Genomic DNA, 24736 nt, shown 5'->3' with positions numbered 1-24736 from the left:
TCTGTATTTCTATACAAAGTAGTTACAGTTTTGGTGATGTGGCCTGTTGTTTACTGAAACAAAAGGATTTCACCCTGAAAGCCCCTTAACCGTTTCTGCTGGGTATTGTAGCTTTTAGCAAATATTAGTCAAGAGAATAAGAATAGTATATCTGGGGCTCACTCGAAGTCCACAATAGTTCTTGATGCTAAATAAGAGACAGGAACTCACTGAAGACAAAGGGGAATTTCTCCCTCTGAAACATAAATCTACTTCATTTCATCAGCTGTCTTTTTCTTTCACAATCAGTCTAGCAGACGCTGAGATATTAACCCATTTACCCTGCATTATTTTGCTGTAAACAATTTAGTGCCGTTTGTACTGTACATCTGTCAGTGTAACTGTTGCTGGAAGGAAGCCATTTTTCCTCCTTTGTACAGAATGATGCATCAGCTCGCTCTTCCCTCACGCCTGCTTTTGCCTCCTTCCGTCTTTACAGGATTAATCTTGGTGTCTCTTTCATTTCATGTTTCCTGCTGCTGGGTAATTAAGCCTTCTGCAGTAATGTGAGCAAAAGCAGAGGTTGTTTTTTTTAAACGCTCTCTTCCATCATGAGAGTAGAGCGTACCAGCGATGGACCATGAACCATGGCAAAACTAGTTCATGGTGGTTTCCAAGTTGATGTGCTGAGGCACACAGCAAGTCCACATGTGCCTCAGTATTTTTGTGTAAACACAACTTATCATTAGACCTGCACAAATCACATCCATCTCCATTTTCTTCTGCTTTTCCAATTCAGGGTTATGGGAGTCTGGAGTCCAGTAACAATTGTGGGTAATTTACAATCACCAGTTAACCTAAACCCACTAACTGCATGTCTGTGGCAGCAAATGTTGAGTCATCTTTTAGTTTTAGTTAGAATTTCAGCATTTGACTAAATATTGTAAGATTATTGTAGACTAAATCTGAGTGGATTCAATTAACTGTAAGAGTTTGTGAGTGGGAGTTGCTCCACCATTTTACCAGGTGTTCTATTTTTCGTGACATCAAATACGAAATGTGTTGTGCGTTTGTCTGACTCTTCTCTTCCTGTGTTGACGTTTGGTTGTGTTTTTATGAGAAACAAGAAGCATCAGAACAATTGTACCGTTTCCTCCGCGCAGATCAGCGGGCGTCTAACCTCACGGTTCTGCTCGGCTCACTTCCAAACATGCACCGCTTTTCTACACAGATCTAATCGCACCATAAATTTTTGTTTTTATTCACTGATGAAAGTGCCAGTACATTTCATCATAGTTTCTGTTCTGTTATTTCTTTAGTTGTCATCTCGTTCTTGTCAGGGTGAAAAATGGTCATTGATGAAAACTGTGGGTCAACAAAATTAACACCGGTCTCTGGACTGTGGGAGGAAGTTGGAGTCCCCAGTGAGACCCTGTGTGGAAGAACATGCAAACTGCACACTGATAGGCCCAACCACATCATGGATTTGAACCCACGACCTTCCTGGTGTGAACCAACAGTACTAATACCATGAGTGTTATGCTTGGTACAGATGCTACAAATATGCAATCAAAAATATCTTCAGTATATCTAAAGAAGACTTGGTGCTGTTGCATGTTGCAGGCTATTTCCTGTCAGTACATGAAAAGGTCACGAAAAACAAATCTGTTTCCCAAATTTCTTAGCAGTAGATTTGAGATGGAAGTATATCTCGTGTTTGCCTACACCTTGGTAAGATGTAGCAAGAGGTGCATTTGACCTCAAAACCTAGTAAAGTTGTTTTTAATGCCTAAACCTAGCCAAGCAATGCAGCTTACATTAATAATGCACTGAGAGTGATTACAAATGCAGGGTGAAACTCAGCGATGTGTATGACTCAAACTTAAAAATCTGGTTTGGGGGGTGAAATGAGCCCCTCTGAAATCTTTCTTTCTTTATGATCTCTGTAGAAGCTGCTCATAGTGGAGGTTGATGCTCTCGCTGTCCTCAGTTTGCAGAGGAAGTAGAGTCCCTGACTGTTGGGCTTTGCTGACCAGAAGAGATGTGCACACCCAGGAACTTGGTGCTGCTTACCCTCCACAGCAGCACCGTTCATTCAATTCAATACTTTATTGTCCAACGACGGGAAGTTAGCGAGAGAAAAGAAAGAAGGGAAAAAAAAAAAAGAAATTTATGATTTTATTTATTTACATCAGTGGATCCACGCTGGACAGATAAACTCACTGAGGGACACAGATAAACATCCAGATGTTTCTGTGTGTTTCTATGTGTTCAGAAGCAAGATAGAGACTGTGTTTATTTCAGGAACTGCTGTGAGATCGCATTGTTTCTGCAGACATAAATGCACAGGGCACACCTTTACATATTTGAAAACCACTAATATAGAAATTTTTATACATGAGAGGAACCTGCTGGAGGCTGGAGCTTTTCTGTGTGGGGTTTCCTTCTGTGTAGGTATCTGAATATACAACGCTCTTTAATTGGTTTATTTTATGTGAACAAGAGCCTTGAAAAATATAAAGGTAATACAAATACTACTAAACAATTAAAGGCTGTCATTTTAATCTGTGTGCTGCTATCTTTAAGCTAGCATGTGTGATCCAGCTACAGTCTGATGGAGGACCCTCAATAGAAAAAATAAAATGAGGCTCGACTTTCACATTTTCTCTGGAGAGAAGAGGTGATATGTGTCTTCAGCATGAAGTTGACTTGCGTGAGTCTAAATGAGCCAGATAGTCACACAATGAGATGTGTGTCTGACAGAGAACCCGAGGCCAGCTCGCACAGATGGAGGGAGATTAACAGGGTGTGTGTGTGTGTGTGTGTGTGTGTGCGCATTTAAATGCGGGGTGCCTATAATAGACTTTCCACCCAGTAGCTGCTTTGCATACTAAATAAGTCCTGTAGCTCTCGCAGATGCAAAATGACCTCCATGCATTTGTTGGTTATGAGCTCTATCGACACTACAGAGAAGCGCTGACGTGTAAGGAAGCACGTCATTGCATACTGCTGCTTTGGTTTTTTTCTGTTGTGCATGAATCACTGTTCTTGTTTAACATGTCTGACATGAACAAATGTATGTAAATGCAGCCAGTGTTGAAACGTCTTGATTATGCTTGAGAGCGTTTCCGTGAAGTACTCTGCCACTCCCAGCGCGCCTTCCTGCTGTACAAGCAACTCAGGGGTTTACACAGGGCCACCGACACAAACTGACAATGAAGTGCTTATCTGGATTATGGGTTGGAGTTATGGAGTGTAGCCTACTGTACCTTTACCTCATTGTATTGTGAGCTATACTGGTAGCACCTCCTCCCCCACACTTTGGCTGAAAGATAACTGTAGCACCCACATGGAGCTCTTCAAGCTCAGAACTGGATACGCTCCACAGGCACGTAGCAGGGTTATCATAGTTGACTAAAACTAGATGTGAGAAAACATTCAGACGTTTGAAAGAAAGTACAACTAACTAACTAAAAATAGAAATATAGAGGAAATCTGTTACTTTGGTTAAACTATTATTATACATTTTACGTCACCGAGTCGGTGACAGATGTGTTTGAGACTCTGGATGTCTACAAGACTGAGTCAGCTTCTTTCAAATAGAGTAGTAATACCTGTGCTGATTTTCCTGTAGGCCCTTCACACAGTAACAATTAAATGGACTGCTTCTTATATAGTGCTTTTCGACTCTCACTGAGCACAAAGATGATTTTATACAACTTGTCTCATTCACACAAGTGTCGAACTGCCAAACTTCCAATTAGTAGATGATCTGCTCTACCTCCTGAGATACTGCCACCCCTAAAAAGATCAATTAAAAAGACAAATATAAACTCTGAAACGATTAAAACGAAGCTAAAACTAAACCTTTTGAAACAATAAAAACTAAACTGACAGAAGAATGAATTAAAAACAAATGAAATAAAATTAAAAACTCTTTAGAAATGACAAAACTATAGTACCTCCAAACAGACTGAGACAGAAACACTGCCTTTACACTGGGATTGCTTATTTGAAAAAGTAACTAAGCAACTGATTGCACGACTTGCATAACCAGCCCTGTGGCCACACTCATTGTAATGCACGCAGACTTGCAGAGGATGGTGCGATATTACACTTCAGCTAGAATCAAATGAAAGCATCCAGCAGTGCTAAATTGCATGTGAGCCACTCTTGACCTCTTTAAGACCCCAGAATCTGCTAATGGGCCTTTCTGCCTATTGCCACAGTAACTTCTGACAAAAAGATTTGCTCTGTTTGTTGCTCTAAGAATCAAGCTCAATGCACAGCCGAACAAGAGCCAAAACAAATATTTATCGACCTGAATAGTTGTTGCCAAATCTTAACATGAGAGAATATTAATTTGGCAAAAAGCAAATTGTAGCAAATAAGAGTCCTGACCTTTGATGGTGATCTTTCTCTAATTTGTAATTTAAAAAAGTGTTCTTTTTTTTTTTTTTTAAATCCATTTGACTTAAAGCACTTTGCAAAAAAAATTCTTAGAAATGGTCAAAAATGATGGCTGGGTCAACAAAATGTGACTTTAACATCTGAGTCTAGTTTTTCATTTTATACATTGGGTGACATCACTGCTGTGATCTTTCCCAAGAAGATTCTTCACCTGTACAGACCTAATCCTCAACCATAGCAGCAGCTCATGGGTTGCCCCGATAATCTGTCTAATCCCTGGTCACACAGGCCTAGAGTCTGGTCTTTGAGTAAAGAGTTTGCTCAAGGTTGATTGCAGCTGCTAGCATGGAATTGGTTGCAAGGAGGTATACAGGTCTGTACCAAAACCCTCCCTGCAATTGCTTTGGTCAGTAGCTGGTTGCTGAGGTTGCCCGCCTTGCAAACTGGTCTCTAAGCTGCAGTGAACCTGAAGACCGTTTGCCTTCAAAGTAAAAGTTTAGTTTAATGAAAAGCGCAGGCGACTGTGGAAATTTGTCTCCTTTTTTTCTCTGCTAGTATTTTATCTCCTTCCTAGTCTGGTTTTAGGAAATTGCACAGTACTTTGTCTATTTTCATGCAGATGATACAGTTATTTATTGTTGTGCTTGCACCGTCCACATGGTTTTTGAACAGTTACAACTAGCTGATTGTGTACACTCTCACCTCTGTCAGCTCAGACTGCTTTTAAATGCTCTTCAGCCTGCAGCACTTCCCTCTTTTGTATCATCTCAAGGCATCTATTGAAACTGTGACCTCATGCAAATACTTGCGTATTGTGATTGATGATAATCTTTCCATTAAGCCACACATTGAGCACTTGTTAAGGAAACTTGAAGTTGGGCCTCTTTTTCTGAAATCGATTGTGTTTCTCTTTCACCGCAGGAAAAAGGCTTGTTGCTACCACTTTTTTACCCGTCCTAGATTACGGTGATATAATTTACACGAACACCTTTGCTCATTCTCACCATCTTTCGGACTCTGTTTATCACAGGACACTTTATGATTTATGACTGGTTGTAAACCTTTAACACATCACTGTACTTTATATTTTCTGGCTGGCCCTCGTTGGCCTTATGCAGGATGATTCACTGGTATAATCTATAAATCTATTTGTGATTTTCTCCCTGCTTATATATCAGATTACATGTTACATAAACATCTTAGTCATAGTGTGCAGTCTCTTCATTACATTCATCGTTCCATCAGTTTGTACAGAACTTGGAAAACAGGATTCTCCTTTTCTGCTCCATGTTCATGGAAAACATTACAGAAGGATTTGCAGCTCTCAGCTGATTTCACTTGCAGATGTAAAAGACGTGCAAATGACCCTGTAAAATCATCACTAGGAACGTATTCCTGTTTCTGACATGACTGTGTAAACATTACTCTTTTTTTATATTTCCTATTTTAATGCTGTTGTATTTTTGTTGTCATTTAATACGTTTGTCTCTCTTGTAAATGAGACATCGAGTCTAAATAGGGCTACCTGTATAAACAAAGGTAAAATAAAAATCAATTTTGTCATCTAAATTCTGGTAATTTTAGTCTTGTTAATTAAATAAAATATCATAAGATTATTGTAGACTAAATCACAAGTTGATTCATTTGACTAAAATTTAAGGTTTGTTGTGTTTTTACCGGTAAGAGTTGCTCCATGTGGTTTAAACAGAGTCGTATTGTTCTTGGCATCAAATGCAAAATGTGTCCAAGTGTTTTTATTTAACCTCCTAGGACTGCCGTCCACATATGGGGACATAACATTTTGGGTTGTCTAGACCACAAACTAAATTTTGCTCTTTCAAATGAGCCATATGGCTCAAAGGGGCACAGTTGTTGTTTCACAGTTGTTGTTTTTGTGCTCAGGAAAAATTCTGCTGTGTTCAGACACCAAATAAAGAGTTTTGCACATCATTACTCAAATGTGACTTTATGGTCCCCACGGACCGGTTTATGTCCAACAATATTTTATGGACCGGCCTTTAAGGCGTCACCGATAAATACAACAAAATAAAACCAGTACCTGTACCAAAATTTGTTCATAACACACGGGAAAAGACCCAGGGAAACCTAAACGATAAAAACTGATTAAAAACCCCGAAACCATAAATTTCACACCCGAGCCTCAACTCTTGCGGCCCGGTACCAAACGACTCAAGGACTGGTATCGGTCCATGGCCCGGGGATTGGGGACGGCTGTTCTATCGAACACTATAAAGCCGACAAAGAGAAATTAGAAATGCATGCCATGAGTTCAGGTTTTAGGAGAATAATCGCTGTCTTGTTTTCGGCATGGGGAAAAAAGGTTGTAGAAAAAAGATCTTTAAAAATGGATCAAAGTAATCACAAGGAGGTTTTTTGTGTACCCAGCGACCGCCAGCAAGCACTTGCCAACCGATTGTGGGCCTTTGCTGTGTAAATGTAGCCTTTGTGAGGTCCTCTGCTGCTGTGATCAAGAGGGAAATCTTGTCCAGACCCTACTGACTTTTCCCTGTCTTTTCCTCTGCCAACACAATGTGGTTGCCTCTCTAACTTGTTTTTGTTTTCTTTTTTTCTTCCATAGGCGAAGCCCCTAAATGACCCTATCCACTCTGAATGAGAGGGCAAGATTCGACTTGTTTCAGACTCTGGCAAACCACCAGCATTCTTTACCAGTGTAGAAGATTAGACTTGACAGCACAGTTTTACCTCCCGTCATTGGTTCCAGTCAGAGAAAACCACATCTGCTTTCTACCTCGAAGGGAAATAGAAAAGGAAGAAACATCCGTTTACTTTCCATGATTAGTTCCTCATCTTCTTCTCATTGCAGTGTTTTTCCATTTTACCTCAGGGATCCTCTCCCACTGTCTACCTCCACCACTGAAACAGCCAGCCCAGTGACTGGAACACGAAGCAATAATACACCCGTGACCTGCCGCTGTTGTTACCGTGACAACCAGTATTGCCTCTCAAGATCTCAGTGCAACCGTGATGTGAGCAAAGACCTTTGACCTGTAACCACCTGCCAGCCCTTACCTGTTCACGGCCTAAATAGAATCGATCAACACAAACCTGGTCTGCTTCTTACCTAAAGGAAAACCCTCATTAAGCTCACACTTTCTACTTCAGGCAGACAACTGTATACCTCAGCAAACACAACTTCTGGATAGTCAGGAAACAGAAGTAAACTTTCAGTCACCACTCACTATCCTGGTGCTTTAATCTACCCAGCAGGCGACACATGCTCACTAACCTGATGCTTTAAGCCACGCAGTAGACTTCTCACTCTGGAATCTTCCAATTGCCTTAAAGGCACGAGTATAGCAACAGTAGCCAGGTACTTGCACAAAACTTCAGTTCATCTGATCCTCAGCACAAGTCACATCATACACAAGCCTCAAGATCTGAGCAGTAGCAGAAATCAGCAATCGCTCAGGGGACGGCTTTGGAAGTACCCCCACCGCCTTGAGTTTGGACGTCTCTGTGGGACAGCTGTGGAGTAGTGAAGCTACCCCAGGAAGAGGAGAAAGTATTGGGAGCCTCATGTTCTCTTACTACTCTGCAGGAAGATGCAAAAAATAAAGAACTGACTGTCAGATGTAACAGAGAGCGTTATATGCCCGAACGAAGTAAACACAGAACATATCCGTATGGTGTGACTGAGAAGAATAAAAGAAGGAAACAAAACAAGCTTCTCCTACAGATGAGAATATAATGGTGAGTCGTTTTTTTTTTTTTTTTTTGTTTGTTTCACCCCCCACCCCTACCCCCTTTAGTTTTATATTTTTCATTTCTTATAGGTATCACTAACTGACATTTGAATGACATTTCTGCCTTATTAAATGATACAGAGTGGAGCCAGACAGAAGATTAGGGAGAGATGGAAGGAGCGCTATGCAGTAAAGGTCATTAAATGCTTCAATAAATCTTAACAAAGAAACATCACACTACTTTCTAGCCACACTGAGGTTTATTGCTTTAAACAATTGAAAGTTAAATATGACAAATTATCAGTGGCTGTGTCACATTTTGATGGTGCATATGGTGCCTTTTAAGTGGTCCTTAACATTTAGCTTGATGGCTATAATAGAAACAAAGTCGACATTTAGGGCCATCTGCCTAAAAACTTGAGTAAAACGTCTTCTAGTATTTCGAAATCATGTGCTGTGAGATGATAAAATGTTCAAAATATAGATTTTTCTAGTATGACTCCAGGAAAGGATGGAAAACAGTGTTGCTCTGTCACTGAAATGTCTCTGTGTCCATCGTTATGAAATCTTGTTGAGACTTTTAGGGTTCCAGGACACTGTATCAATGACTTTGGGAAGCTCCTGACCTTTTCATTTGTCACTGAAATATCTCTGTAGCTGTTGGATCGGATGGTTTGGTATAAAATCTGGTACGTTTATATTCTCTATGGTGAATTTTGACAAGTGTGACCTTTCATTTTGCACCAATGTCACGTTTAGCAGTGGAAAATCTGCCATTCCTGTCAGCTACAGTAATACTTTGTGCTTGTGCTAATAGTTAGCATGCTAACACATTACACTAAAGATAATATAACCAGCATGTTGACATTGGCAGTTAGCTCAAGGCTCTGATGTGCCTAAACTGACAGAGCACCTAGGTCATGAACATGTTCTGAACAGATCTGTGAACAAAGCTCAACTGAGCTCTACGAGATTCTCGTGTGTTTCACCTGTGAGAACATAGCCTCCACCTGCAGATGTAGTTTGCTACAGAGAAAGTTTACTACTTTTGTTTGGGTCCTGCTCAGAATAATAATTTAGTAGGACTGTGAATTTTTCATTTAGTTCTCCTCCATCCTTCACTCCTGAGAGATTCAAAGGTCGTGCGTTGCATCTTCTGTCTGTTTTTTGGTCCTTTTTTTTTTTTCCTCTTTCTTTCTTCAGTACAGCAAACGACAGCTTGAATGTACGACATCGAATGCAGGGTTTGTTTATAGCTGTGATCATGGAACTGATCGTGCTTAGCTTTAATCAGCGTAAATCACTTTTAGAGGATCGAGTCGATGTGTTCCACTAACATTAAAGCCAGCTAATATTCATCAGATTAGCCCACCTGTCCCATGTTCTTGTTCAATCTTGTCTTATTTTAAGATATGTTCGCAATACTTGACATGGGTTACATATGTCTTCCTTTAAAAAAAAAAAAAAAAACATGAAAAGAAAAAACAAAAAATGTCAATTTGCCGGTAAATAATTGCACCACCTAGTCTTCTAGTACATCAGAGGCTGTCCATGAACCTAAAATTAAGTCGGGCTAGCATTCATTAATTTATGCTGCATGAGTGACTGACTGAAGCTTTCAGGACTCGAAAGAGTCTAATGAGAGTGATGGAACAGTTTCGAGAACAAGAAACGGATGCAGGATAACAGAGCACACAATTATTCAAAGCTTGTTAAAAAAAAAACATTTAAGTCTCTAAGAGACTGAGGAGTTGAAACTTATCTCAACCATTTCGCTTAATAAGTGTGATAAGTGTGCAATTCAGGACATTTATGGTTGGGAGTTTAGACGAACGTGAATTATAGATTGAACTTTGGTGGTAGAGCTTTATAAATGGATAACGTGAGATGGTTTAACTTTGAAGTCCATCCAACCTTTTCTTACAGAACAATGGTGAGTACAAAATGTCACTGTGACATATACAGAGTTTCATTACTGAGAATAGTGTTAGACATTTGGTTGACTGCACAGTAGTTTTATGGTTGGAAGGAGGCAGACATTCTTTAATTCTTTACAAAAGCCTTGTTTAATTTTTAATTTCAAACATGCAGAGAGGGGTTACTGTACTGGATTAAATTCCTTGCAGAGCTTTCAGATGTTTCATTTGATCATGGTTAATGTCAAGGGTGTTGCATGTCTCTTTTATTTTTATTTATTTGTTATTAGATTGTTGTCTAACATGTTGTGGCTAAAACTATCCGGTTGTTCAGTGATGACGCGACGAATCCTACTTCCGGGCCTAAAGTAGTCTGCGTTTAATATGGCTTTTGTGTTGTTAACATGTTTAATGTTATGTATTTTCTTCTATTTGATCTCAAAAAGCTCCTAAAACAGTCAGTGATCACTGTTGACCTCCCTCGGCTTTTATTACCGCTAATCATTTATTTAAGCTCAGTTTTTAAAACCTTAGGATGTAACTACAGCCCAGCCCATGCAGCAGTATATGAATGACTAACCTCGTATTGTGGATGGATTATCTCAGTTGTTCTCCTGGCTGAAGTTTGGTCCTTTTACAGCATCCTGCCATGCGATTACATTTGTTCCTGACCACCGAGAACACTCACGTTAACTTTTATCGAGTGGAAAAAAAGTTAGCTTGTTTATATTATGCTAACATAGCTGTGTCGCTAGCGGTCACGTAGCACATCATTATATACCAGCTAGCCAAACTTCAGTAACCCTACAAACGTCACTGCTGTTTAGTTTTCTGTCTTCATTTATGTTGGAAGTGATAACAGAGCTGTACGTTTTAATTTGTTTCCAAAACCCCGCAGTCAGGACATGCTATATTGTATTTAGATAGAAGCTAGCGAGCTAACTCCCTGCTAACTTCTAACTCCGTTAAATGTCATAAATTCCGTTTTCATGGATGCCTGGATGTTAAACTCAATTGTTACACCTGGTAGAGCAGAACGCTGATCATTTTATTAAAGATGAAAGACTTTAGACAGTTTTTCAACTCTCAGTAATGCCATCAGTGATCTGTTTGATATATGGACCTGCAGCGGAGTTTAGGTCCAGACACGGCTAGTGACGTCAGACTGAACAACCGGATAGTCCCCACCAAGGTGCTGTGACGTAAAACTACATTTAATCTGAGAACTGGTAGTTGGAGGTCTGGACTAAGCAATGTTACATACCCAAAAATTAGGTCAGCTGACTATCTGAATATTGTAAATTAGCATCAGTGGACTTTTTTCTTCCCTGATGGTCTTCCAAAATCACGATGCCAGGATTCATTAGGCTCAAATTGTAAGAGTGATTCACTCATGGATCGGCCACCACAGTGTCCACAACTTAACCCCATTGAGAATTTTTGCGATGCACGGTTAAATTAACAAACATGAATTTGAAATGTCGGTAGTTTCACCAGAAAACAAATCCAACCAAGCTTGGATTGTATTAGACGTGTGTTGCGTAGCTTTCATGTATTGAAATGCCTTTTATTATCAGATTTAAACAAAGAAAAAGTACCATAAAGCTTCTCTTTCTTCTGTCACCAGTTTTAACAATGGGAAACACCAGCCAAGCTTAAAAATGGATTCCAATAACACAACATCAACACATCTGACTCCTAGCATAGTACAACTCTAACACAAACTTCACATAAAAACAAAAAATACTTTATTTACACCTATTTTTGGGATATTAGCTAATTAGATGCCAAGTTGAGTGTCCATAATTTCTCTGCTCTTGCTAAAGTTGGCTAGGATCCTTGCCAACTAAGGAAAACCATCAGTAGAGCTTTCAGATCATGGAAGATTGACATGTTGAGCTAATGCTGGTGTGACTGCTAACATGGATACATTTCAAACTACGTTACGTAGCAAAAGCCGTGTCTTAGATGGGTAAGATTGACTAATTTCCCCCAATTTGACTTTTTCAGCTAATTTTACAAACTAACAACGTAGCATAGCAAAGATATGACTAACTGGCTAAATATATTTTGCTTGTTAACACTATCACTCGTGGAAATGCTAGTTAGCTTGCATCACTGATGATCTCAAATGGCATTGATTTGAACCACAAGTATGTTGTGCAAATGCAACAGAACAGGCATATTTGTTTTTTGCAGCATCTTGTTAGCCAACATAGGGAGCAGCTTGATACTCAAGCAGAGAGTGTATATGCTGGTCTCCCAGTTGTACATGATATGACACAGTACATAATGTAGAGCAGTTCTGCAGAATAGTCTCATATGTGTCATCACTGTTTTGGCTAAAACAAAATGTGCAAATGTGAGCAACGTTGCAGTCTGCTTGATAACCCATTGGTGTCATTGGCAGTGGTTTACTGAGGCAGACTTGGGGTACTTTGTATGTGTTTGTAGCTGTCTGTGCTGCTGTTGTTATAACAGCATAAATGCTGCTTTAAATGAGTGTTGCAGAAGACATTTAAAAAAAAGTTTCAGTTGTTGGTACAGAGTAGCACAGGAGAGAATCAAAGCATTGTGGCTTAGATTAAAAAAAAACTTTACTAAGTCATAAGGTGACTGTTGAGATACAGCTGTAGAGATGATGCATAACATTGGTCCTGCATGTTGACTGTTGTCTGAAATGCACTGACACAATACAGATATTTATTGATGTGGCCACACGCTGATTCCTCTAAGTGTGAAGATGTAGTGCAGAGGATGAGTTTGAAGAGGAACAGGAATTACAAAGTCAGATTTCAGCTGCGGTTTAGGGAACAGGAAAGATAGAAAATGAAGTTTCAGGGAGGACGGAAAGAGACAAAGATGAATTCTCAGCCTCACCTGAGAACCTTTGTCCCCTCCATTCAGCTCTTCCACAGGCAGACAGGGAGTCTGAGTCATGCTTATTATGCTCCATCATTGATAGTCTCCTCACGTCATGCAGTGATGTATAGAACGCAAAGCCAGCATTAGTCAGTCAGGTCAGTGGTTTGTTAGTGTGGCAAGCACAATAGCTGAGCAGTTGTGTTTTTGTGTTGAGTTTAGGAAGCTTTGGCCATGTTGAACCAGTCAGAAGGCTTGGAAAAGCACACAAGTGTGTTAAATGGCCCAGTTGTTCTGTCGCTGTAGAAAGGGCACATGGGGCAACGGAGGCTGGATGACATCCCATTATCTCGTCGTGTGTGTGTGTGTGTGCGTGTGCGTGCGTGCGTGCGCAGATACAAGAGAGTGGAGCTTTGAATGAGTCATCCATGTGCTCTCTGAGACAATTGCTGCAATCATTCTTTCTCTATGTGTGTGTGTGTGTGTGTGTGTGTGTGTGTGTGTGCCCACCAGACAGAATGAAAACAGTCCGCCTGTGAAAAACCTTTTTAAGCACATGAAACATTTACAGTGGTTCGCTGTAGTCTTGTGTGTTTGTTTAGTTTGATGTTGTTCAATCTGAACAATTAACATGCAAACTTCATGCATGCAGACACGTAGACGTGGTGAAGAGGACCTGCTGAAGTCCAAGCTGAGCATCAGAATGAGAAATAAAATGATGATTTAAACGACTTTGAACGTGTCATCGTTGTTGGTGCCAGATAGGCTGGTCGGAGTCCTTCACGAACTGTCGATGTGTCAGAAAGAAACAAATATTCAGTGGGCTGCAGTTCTCTGGGTGCAAATGTCTTGTTGATGTCAGAGAAGAAAGGATTGACTTCTTCAAGCTGCTAGAAATGCAACAGTTTAATCAGGGTATGCAGAAGGATATGTGTTTGGAAACCACACCAAGCCTTGAAGCTGACAGGCTGCAGCAGCAGGAGACCACACCAGGTGCCACTCCTGTCGGCTAAGAACAGGAAACTGAGGCTCATAATGGCTCAGCAGACGTTTGGATGGTAGGATGAACGACGTGAAAGCACAGATCAAACCGGCAGGTGGTGGCTGTAATGGTGTGGGCGCATAAGCTCAAATCATGTCAAACTAGTTTCTGCTGTTATATCATTGATAGGAAATTATTAATATTACTGTAGAAAACCTAAACTAACAGCTCACCAGTATGTACGGTTTTTGGTGAGGCCCTTAATCGGTAATTGCGCACATAGCACTTGATTACTTGTTGCTTTTATTTGCGCTGTGTTAAACTCTTTGGATCCTGACCAAAACATTCACACAGAAACATTTTTTTTCCAGCATTTTTTTCTCTTAAATTATTAATCCATAAAAATATAATGAAGAGGGCTTTGAGAATATTGAAGCCCATTCCAACGCTCAGAGAACAGGCGTGCAAGAGTTTGTTGTGTTATTTATATCTCCTAAAATGTCAGCTCTGTGAAGTTGGCAGTTAAAGTTTGTCGAAGCTGGCCTGTACAGAACAAGTGTGTTAACAAGTTGATTTGTCTATGACCATTAAGACCAGACTTGGTTACAGTTGCTGGTCAGATTTCAGGGAGGTCTCGGCAGCTTTTAGACTTTATAACAGGACGATGCTGAGGAAGGCGACCTCTGTCATGTTATGCCTTTTATACCTGCTGCCGTTATCATGGTTAATAACACTAAACCATGAGTGTTGTTGCTACTACTGCACATTGCACTTTGTTGATGATCAAATTATGCTGTTGTGTCTGGGCTGGTTTTTGTGTTGTTTCATGCGTGGACATACTGCAGATCAGTTTTCCTTTGGGAACAATAAAGTTGAAGTGCTTTGGAGCTTCTGCTCACAGCAGCTACATAAAAGTGTCATGAACTGGCTGTGTGGAGGCAGATGAGGACCCAATCGCAAACTCACAGAGGCAGGAATGAACTCAAAATTCACAGCTTTATTGCTGGAGAGCAGAACCATACAAATTAAACCAGGAAACTATAACGTAACACACAGAGAAACACACGGCCATGGATGAGGGAGAACGCGACACCGAACTGAGGGAGACGCAGACATAAATACACAGAGGGTTAATGAGGGAAGTGGGAACACACGGGGAACACAGGTGACACCGATAATCATAACAAGACACGGCAGGAGTAAATGCAACACTGACGGGAAACTGTCAAAATAAAACAGGAAGTACACAGAGGTTCAGACAGGAGGAGAGAGAGCACGGGGAGAACACAGACATAACGGGCTGGGGAAAACATGGAATAAAACACAAGGAGAGACGAGGGCTCACAGATACACAGAGGGGCACACGGGGGGTAAGGGTCACAACGTAAGGAACAACGTAACGGAGCAACCCAGGAAGCATGGCCTAAATAAGGAACAAAATACAAAAATACATGAAAACTAAGAATACTGGGCCAACATGGCCCAGGACCATGACATCACCCCCCCCCCCCCCCCCCCCCCCCCCCCCCCCCCCCCCCCCCCCCCCCCCCCCTCAAGGGCTGGCTCCCAACAGCCCAAACCCGAGAACCAAAAGACAAGAAAAAAAGGAACAACCCACCCAGGGCGGGAGGCGGCGGACCAGGACGGAGGGAACGAAACCAAACAAAAGACAAGGAGCATGAGACCAAAACAGAGTCCACAAATACAAAAAAACAGATCAAAACATGGAAGCACTGCCCAAAGAGGTCAGAAGGTTAACCCGGGGGGCGACAGCACAAAAGTTCACAGTTCAGCTGTTCCGGAGGCCGGCCGCGTGGAAGACGGCAGCGGCTACAGAGCGGGTCCGGAGGCCGGCCGCGTGGAAGGCGGCGGCAGCTCCCAAGCGTCGCTGTGCAGGGCAAACAGTCTGTCCAAAGTTTGTCAGCATCATGCAGTCCTCAGCTGGCGGAGAAAGCTCACAAAGGCTTCCAGCTGAGGTTGGCAGTGTCTGAACGGGTTGCTGAGCTATGAACTGGGCTGGTGACTGAGCTAACAACTGAACTAGAGATGGAGCTGGCGACAAAACGGGGAACTGGGCTAATAACTGAGCTAATGACTGTGCTATGGACAGAAGTGCAAGTTGTAGTTGTGGTTGTAGTGATGGTGGAACAGCAGGTAGTTGAACTTGTGATTGAGCAGGTGACTGACTCTTGGCTGCTCTCCTCCGGGGAGCTGGAACAGGCGCAGGCAATGGCTGGGTGTCCATCAACCCCACCCGAGGAGCAGGTACGGGTGCCGGGATGAACGGAACCTCTGCTAGGCTGAAGACAGAAGCAGGGACCTGCTGGACCTCAGCCACCCTCACCCGAGGAACTGATACGGGCCCGCGCTGCCCTGGGTACAGGAACTGGAGGTGGAGAGCGAAGCACAGGAGCGATAACAGTCACTGGGTAAACAAGGTTAATGGTGCCAAACACAGTTTCAGCAAACCGCGACTTATGGTGGGCTGGTTCTAGCAACTCTGCTGTACTTAAGTTGTCCTTGTCATAATTAGCAGTCTTAGAAAGAGTGAGTTTAGGAGCAGTCACAGGCACTGGAGAACTCACACAAGCAGCGTCTGGATAACCTGGATGTGAAACAACACTACACACAGTCGTACAGGATGTAGCCTGAGACGTAGTACACACAGAATCCAAGAAACTTGGCCGAAAAGCATGGCGCACAGAGTTAAACTGACATGACCGGGGAACAGAAAAGTTAACCTGTGCAACCAGCTCTGCAGTGCTCAAACTAAAATCTTTTGCCAGTCTGTGTATAGCAGATGAAACCTTGCGGCTCTTAACCTTAGCAGGCATTGAATACACAGTTTCAAGGAGTCCACGAGGAAAAACAGAAACTGTCTCCTGCTTAGCAGGCACGAGAGAAGGTGAGGTTACACAGGTAGCGTCTGAGTTAGCACTTTCAAGTTGTGGTACAGAAAAAAACTGATGGAGAAACTGAGAAACTGGCGGAGCAACACTGGGAGTCACAGATACAAGAGCTGGTTCAAAGATTAAACTGTTCATAGCAGAGGAATGGCTACTAGTCTCTGTGTCACCTGGCTCAGGCAGAACGCTAGGAGTAGACCTTAAATTTGCTTGCTCAGCAACACAGGTCTCATTCTCAGTAACTCTTTGAGGAGCTGAGAAAGCAATGGCTGGTTGAGGAATATCAGACACGTCTAAAGACAAAACAGGCTGGAACTTGAGACAGTCACTAGAAGGAGCATCACCTAGAGAACACTCAGTCTCATATGGTTTGTGCTCCTCAGCCTGCACTGTCACATCTAGAGCTAATGATGGTGGTGGTGTGTGGCTGAGCTCAGACTGGTAAACCTCAGAATGTACAGGCTGATTAAAGCAGTTCTGCGGGGCTACCATGCTGGTAGCAGTATGTAGGTGAGTCTGGTGTGGAATAACAGTCTTAGGTGAAGCATTCATATTAGTTAACTCAGGGAGATCACTGCGAGCATTACAAGAATCTGAGGGCTCAAAAACACAAAGATTACTAGCGAGAGCAACTGGTGAATAATCTGACACGGAGGTGCCTCGCTGTATAGTGTCTCTAGAGTCCAAACACAAAGTGGCAGAATTGTCTGAGTTAGGCAACACAATATCCACGGAGGGCCAAACAGTGCTACTCACGGTGGTGGATAAGTCATGAAGTTCGTGTTCAGAACGTTTGGGCTGAGTGTGTGACGCACAGTCACTCTCACCCACAGGTGAAGCCTGCTCAGCTGTACTGGCACGACGGCGGCGTGAACGCCGTTTACGCCGAGAAGGGGGAGGAGATGAACCAATATATATTGGTGACATACATTTAGATTTGAAGGCTGCTGTAAGATGAGGCAAATGAAGGGGACTGTAATTAAATAAAAAATCAGTGATTACTGCAGGGCTCAATGAAATTTGTCTCTAGTGACTGCTTTGGAAACTTTTTAGTTGGATACTAAGCTGATTTGAAAATATTACGTCGGTTAAATGCTGATGGTGTTTGCATGTATTAGGTTTAGTTTTGCTCTATTTAGATAAAGCAGCTGTCTGTTCTTGTAAATTATGAAGAAGAAGAAGTATTGTAATTATAAAGTCTTCGTTGCTTCTGTTTCAGTTAAGTCTCATATCAGAAATGTAAATCTTTTGAGAAATGGGATGAGCCTTAATGGTAGCACTGCTGGTATAGTCTGTTGCTCTACTGCGTTGTGTTTTGCCATGTTATATATTTAATGTTAATACTTACCGTTCACCCGCATTAACAGTAGTTTTGCTCGTTAGCTTGCATTCCGCTAAATAGATTCCTTAAGTCAGCTGACAAAGTCGAGAGCTGTAGAAACTAGAAGCTGCTAGCGATTTACCTCCACTTTAAATGAATTAAATGTCATTATAATTCCATGCCCTGCTTCTTGTTCCTGCTGGGTCAGCAGGGCTGAGCATCAGGAGCTGATTGTTCCTACGTGTTTTGAGCAGCGGGGGCAATTATGCGGCTGCAGCAGGGCCGCAGCTTGTGAAAGAATAGCACCAACGGTTGACGGAGGGACGAGGGAGAGTGCAGTCATTCTGACACATCCACAGAAACATGGAGGAGAGGCGAAAGGAAGGTCAGCCGTGGCAGACCTACATTGTTGGCGGCCCTCACACACTGGCTCATCATTAGAGAGGTACACAAAGGAGCAGAGGTGGAGGGTGGAGGGGCTGCAGGGATGTGGAGAAAGCTGGACAGCTTTGATGTCAAAAGCTGGTGTGTTTGTGTGTGTGTGGAACAAATGTATCTGCTGTGAATAAAATATGGGCTTGCAAGTCTTTGTAATCTGTTTTTGTGTACATGTTACACAGCGTCCCAGCTTTTTTGTAAAACCTACAAATAAAAAAAAAAATGACTGCAATAATTTATTATTGTTTAATCTGTTTATATTTGTTTAGTTTTTTGTGTTTAGCAGTTTGTCTCAAACTGTAAAAAAAAAAATCAGGTTCTCACTAAACAACAAAACATTAAATGTTTTGTTATCTGTCAGCATTAAGGTAAAATACACGAAGATTACAAATCCTCACATTCTCAGGTTTTAGTAATTAATGTAATCAGTATCTGTTAATCAGTTGATAAGCTGAACTTCATGGCTTTTAAATTTGGACACACAAAAGATCACACGCGAGCTAGAATTTGGTTACTGTAGCTTCCAAATTCAAGGTGTTATTTGTTTTCAGACACAACTATAGCTCAGGGACTTCAGAGAGTGATATTATACCCCTTTCGTCAAACTGACAGGTCATTAATTATTCATGAGCTCCGGAAGTCCGGAAGTAATTACTTCCGGAGCTCCGGAAGTAATTAAATTATTCATGAGCTCCGGAAGTAGGAAGTAATTAAGTAATAAAAATATGATATTCATAAAAATATGATATTCATAAAAATATGATATTCATAAAAATATGATATTCATAAAATTATGATATTCATAAAAATATAATATTCATAAAATATAATTGATTATTTAGAAAGTTTCTTATATATCAAAATAGCATTCTTTTATTTCTTTAAGCAATTAAATTTTTTTTAAATTTTTTTATGCTCAAAAAACGCCATCTGGTGGCGGGTCTGAGTGTTTGTGTGTGCGCACGCCCGCGCGCTCCCTGAGGCTGTGTGTCTGCGTCTCGGACCGTGCTCTCTCGGGCTCCGTGCTCATGTGTTTAAAAATGTATTAAACCATATTAAAATTGTTTAGTTAAACTTGTGCTTTTGTAACGTTCAGTATGGCCACAAATACAGGCTGCATGCCTTGGGGGAAAACTTTATTTCGATTTATATGCATTTGTAGATTTAGAATAAAACTCATACTCAGAAAAAACTCGCGATCCCCGCAGCCCCCTTAACCTAATCCTTAGAAACATAAGCAGGGAAAACTCCTTAAAAAACCCTCCGCGTTTTCTCCAAAACCCTACAATAACTTGTTAGGGTACCCCCTCTATTCCCAAAACCTTATATTCGATAACAGGGGAAATCCTGAAAAATCCTTAGTCTTTTTTCTCAAATTCAGCGCCCCGCGGCTCCCGTCATGCTCAGCCAAACAAAGCCAAAACTCCTTTTAAAAAAAAATTCTCCGCGATTTCTCCAAATCCCTAGAATAACTTGTTAGCTACCCCTCTATTCCCAAAAACCTTATATTCGATAACAGGGAAAATCCTTAGTCTTTTTTCTTCAAAAACTTTCCTCTTACTAGCAAGCTCTAAAATTCAACGCACACTCTAAGTTCTACCTCGCTCTTAATCTCCGATCCACAACTTCTTGCAGAGCACAATTTTTTCCTGCTTGTTCGCTCCCCGCTCTGCTCCTGAATGCGCTGCTTACCTCGTTCGAAATTTGCGCCGGAGACCAACTCCGCCTCACTTCGCCCCGCTGCCAATCACATAACTATTGCACCGCTCCCTTCGCACCCCGGTTAGCCAATCCGCTCCAGGTCCGATTTTTACGATCTCCCGCTGAGGTTAAGACTACCCTCGAGGTCCCAGAAGACCCCTGCCTTCAGCCATATCAACAACTGGAACCGCTCAGACTGCTTGCGAGTTCGCATAGGGAGCGGCCGATTTCAACAGCAACTTGCGTCTCTTTCCTTATCCGCATATCATTCGGTAAGTGTTAATCTTCCTCTCTAACTACATTTTTGCATTTTCCTTTTTACCATTCTGTCAATCCTTTCATTTAAAAAAATAAATAAATATCACAATGGTTTGTAACACATACAATACACCATCCGTCCATCCATTCGCCTCCACTTATCCTTTTCTCAGGCTCGCGCGGTGCGCTGGAGCCTATCCCACGTACAATACACTTTAAAATATATATAAGCTCCACTTTTAACTCCCGTAAAAGTTTATACATTACATGTCTACATCACCTATCATGGCCTCATCAGGTATCTCATATCATCTTGTTATTGTTATGTTATGCTCCTTTGATATTTTGCTAGTTTGCGTGGTTTAAAAGTCTTGTTGTTTTTCTTTATATTTTTAGACCCAGATGTGTTAACCTGATCCCTGCGAAACACCAGCTCTGCGTGGATTTTGACCGCGAGTGACCGGATGTTGTTTCCGGCCTGAGGTTGCCTGAAATGCCGTGAGGCTCGTTTGAAAGATTGCGCCCGAGACCAACTCCGCCTCCAAGGCATGCCTACCTTTAGCTGCCACCAGTGAGATATCAGATCCGGGCTCCACTTATCCAATCAGGAGCACGAGCAAGACAGCTTTTGCAGACTCTCCAGAAATATACAAGTCCTTACCAACTGCTCTGCAACCCAGTGTTTCTGGTCCCCTCACTAACATCGCTTTTTGAGATATTTTTTATGAACCACCAAAAAAGCAATTTTACCCCACAGTACAGAAGACTGGGTCTGAGGGCAGCAGCGGGGACAAATGATTGTAATGAAGCGACGGACATTTCATGGCTGGTCTTGCATAATCGTGAGTTATTATGTCATATGGTGATAAGTACATAGTTTTGCAAGAGGCATACAAGCACTGTGGAAAAAGTAATCATAAAACTGTTTTTGTGAACACCCTACGTCATGCTTTAAAAAATGTGATACATGTAATGTGATCATCAAAGAACATGATTTAAAAAAAAAAAACTTTTATTCTTATGCTTTTAAAGTATGTCAGATTATCTTAAAACACTTATTTGTATGTTATAATGTTTTTCTTACACCATGTGTAATTTTTATAGACACCTTATTCATTGTATCAATGTGTAATTATGTATCTTTGATAAATAAATAAAATATTTAATCTTGTATTTGTGTACTTTCTGGTGATTCAATAAAAAATTTGTCACATATCGCTCTGATAAACACAGATGGCTGAAAGAAATGTTTGATGGAACAAAGGAAACAAGTGTCTTGCTGCTAAACTTTTAAGTCACCATGGTTTAAATGAGAAAGTCTGTATGTAAAACATGAAAAACTCCATATCAGTGATATCTACAAAGGTGTACTCATTTCTTTGTTATGGTACTTTACTGTTCCAATGAAACAAAAAGAAAATCTCATTTTTAAAGTACATTTTTCGGCCATCCTGACCTATTTTCAGGGGCAAGAATGTTGATGTTAGACTGTGTTTTAAATCAGGTTGTGATCTTAAACTAACTATCACAGCACTGATTTCAGTTGTAATCTCAATTAGAATCCCAATTTGGCTTTTCTCCAGTCAGTGTTATGGTGAAATTTAACTTGTTCTTTTGTGTAATTGCACATGGCCCAGCAAAGGACCCCTTAGTAAGCTGTACAGCATAAGTTTTCAATTCACTTTTGTCAGAAAACTTCACAGTATGAGAAGTTACAGCACAGTTTCTCCAAACGTGTGGTTCTTTTTCAGCCAGCGTGCTTTTAGAGCATCTACATTAGCTCATGTAGTAAAAGTACAATCAGTAAGTGTACTTTAACATTTGAGATTCCGAGTCACTCTTGCTTAGATCATGTGAACTATATCATGAACCTTTTTTTGTATAATGCATCAAACGTGTTCAAATCAGTTTATTTTCAATTTATTTTAACTAATCTAGAGACAAGCAACTCCTTTTTAGCTTCTGTTATGTATTTACCTCTCACACCTTAATCTAGATGTTAGTGTTCTCAGAGTTAACATGTCTCATGTTGCCATGTTGTATTTCTAATACCCAGCCTCAGTGTTCGCCCTGTTGACCCTCAAATCCAAACACCAATGATCTAGATATTCACAAAATTCATAAGGAGATTCTTAAGGTCTTAAGTTTTGTTGTTTTTATGTTTTACAAAAAAAAACTTCACATTTTTTATATTTTTAAACGAAAGTGACATGCAAGGATATTTTTCTTTAGTGATGTTGCTTCAGCAATCTCAAATACTAATTATTCTGGGAATTTTTATGGTCAAACTATGTGATTTTCCAAATGTGTGTGTGTGTGTGTGGAGTAAAATGACCTTGTTCTTATGATGTTGTCACCGTGAATCATTCAGGATTAACAACACAAATTGTATCGATAGCAGAAACAGTCTTATAACTTATAATTCTCAGACGTTAGTTTTACAAACGCAGTCTTCTTCAGCTCTGTTTATGTAGCTTTTATCAAACTGATTTTCCATAGTACAAGTAGAATTTCATTTTTCTTTGCTCTCCAGTATAAATGCAATAATTTGCAGGCTTTTTACTGAAACTCTCACAATGCAACACTCAATGCTCAGAGCTTCATATATCAACAGCTCTGAAAATATCTTCTTTTTTTAAAGTAATGTAGGACAGGATCTCTCACTCTCTGTGTCTCAAAAAAACCCAACTAAACTGGCAATCACCACTAAACAAATGAAAGTAGTTTATGGCTTTTTTATCAGCTGCATTTCTTTCATTTATGTATTGATCCCATTGTTTATTGGTAATGCTTTTAGGTCACTGTTTTAGCATGTCTGCCTCACACTCCATTTAAACAGTTTAACAGATAGTGGGGTCTGGTAAGGAAGTTGGGGGGAAGCAGACAACTCCACAGGAAGAGTCTTTTTGTCTTTTCTCCACTGTAAAAGATAGCAAGGCAGTGTGAAACTTTCTTTGCGGGAAAGACAAAACTGAGAGCCATGCTAGGCTCAGTGAGAGACTCTGCTCACCCTCTGCCCCAGCGATGGCAGTCCCTCACCAAGCTTGATTTCTGTTCTTTGTCTTGATTAAAGAATGTTAGCTACCGCTCATCGCTTGTCTGCAGGCTTTATTAAACGGAAAACTTCCACAACAACCTCTAAACAGTGGTTTATGGCTTTTTGTCACCTGCAACACCATGTAACACTTGGATGTTAGATTCTTTTACCAGTCAGTGTTGTTAGCCCCAACCCCCAGGCTCCAGGTGTCTGAGCTCTAACCCTGGCTGCCAAATGTCCCCCTGAGGCCTTTGTGCCTTTTACCACCAGACTAAGTTTGTAGTCCTATCTACTAATATTATTTTATTTTTTTTATTATAGCACAAGGTTCAGTTAGGTTACTACTTTGACTTCCTCAATTTGAGCACATTTCTGACCCGATACTTTATCAAGCTTTTACTCGAGTGTTTTTGACACTAGCAGCTGTACTTCTACTTAAGTGAAAATTGCCTGCACTTTTGCCACCTCAGTTGCCACTTTTCTGGAGTTTGTACACTTTTTATATTGAAACGTTCAACGTTTTACGTGTTATCCTTGATCACAGTTCTAAACAAGTTAACTTTCTTCACTTCAAAGTAACCCAAAAAAGAAACTATATGTCCAGTTCTCTTTACTCCAAACCTGGTTTAAGGCTATGCTGTTGTTGTGATATGGCCATACAAATAATATTAAGTTTAATTAATCTTAAAAAAATGGCTGCTTCATGGCTACCTGTTCAGAGAATTTGCAGACTTTTATGGAAACTGTCACAATGTAACACTCTCACTGTCAAAACAGGGTTGATCCATGTTTCTATGAACACTGATTAATATATCAACAGCTCTGAAAATCCTTTTTTTTAAAGTAAAGCAGAACAGGACCTCTGTATCTCTAAACATCCCAACAAAACTGGCAATCACCTCTAAACAAATGGAAGTAGTTTATGGATCTTTATCACCTGCAACACCATGTAACACCTAGATGTTAGACTCTTTTACCATCACATTTGCAAGGGTTTATGTGTTATCCTTGATCACAGTTCTAAATAAGTTAACTTTCTTGACATAAAAGTAGCCCAAAGAAGACAAATATATGTCCAGTTCTTTTTTACTCCAAACCTATTGATCGGAAAACATTATGTGATGCTGGAAGTTTTCATCCTATCCATCTGCAAAACAAGTTTACCTGTAAGCCAACACATTAGACGTAAGCAAATTTGTGA

General features: G+C 40.8%; 1 protein-coding gene across 6 annotated transcripts in view; it reads left to right on the top strand.

Moving 5' to 3' along the window:
* Positions 1-24736, top strand: part of LOC102296139 (thyroid hormone receptor alpha) — a 121867-nt gene that overhangs the window by 44265 nt on the left and 52866 nt on the right. For 5 of the 6 annotated variants that reach the window (XM_014340302.2, XM_005942983.3, XM_014340301.2 and 2 more), the window contains one exon: positions 6989-8121. The gene's annotated coding sequence lies outside the window, so the exon portion shown is untranslated. Of the gene's footprint in view, positions 1-6988; positions 8122-8255; positions 8310-24736 lie in introns of all 6 variants that reach the window. The other variant, XM_014340300.2, reaches the window with a different exon arrangement.

The sequence above is a fragment of the Haplochromis burtoni genome, unplaced genomic scaffold (genome assembly GCF_018398535.1).
Source record: "Haplochromis burtoni strain Fernald_Lab_line unplaced genomic scaffold, NCSU_Asbu1 Contig_349, whole genome shotgun sequence".
Taxonomy (NCBI): Eukaryota; Metazoa; Chordata; class Actinopteri; order Cichliformes; family Cichlidae; genus Haplochromis; species Haplochromis burtoni.
This window is presented reverse-complemented; position numbering and strand designations above follow the sequence as displayed.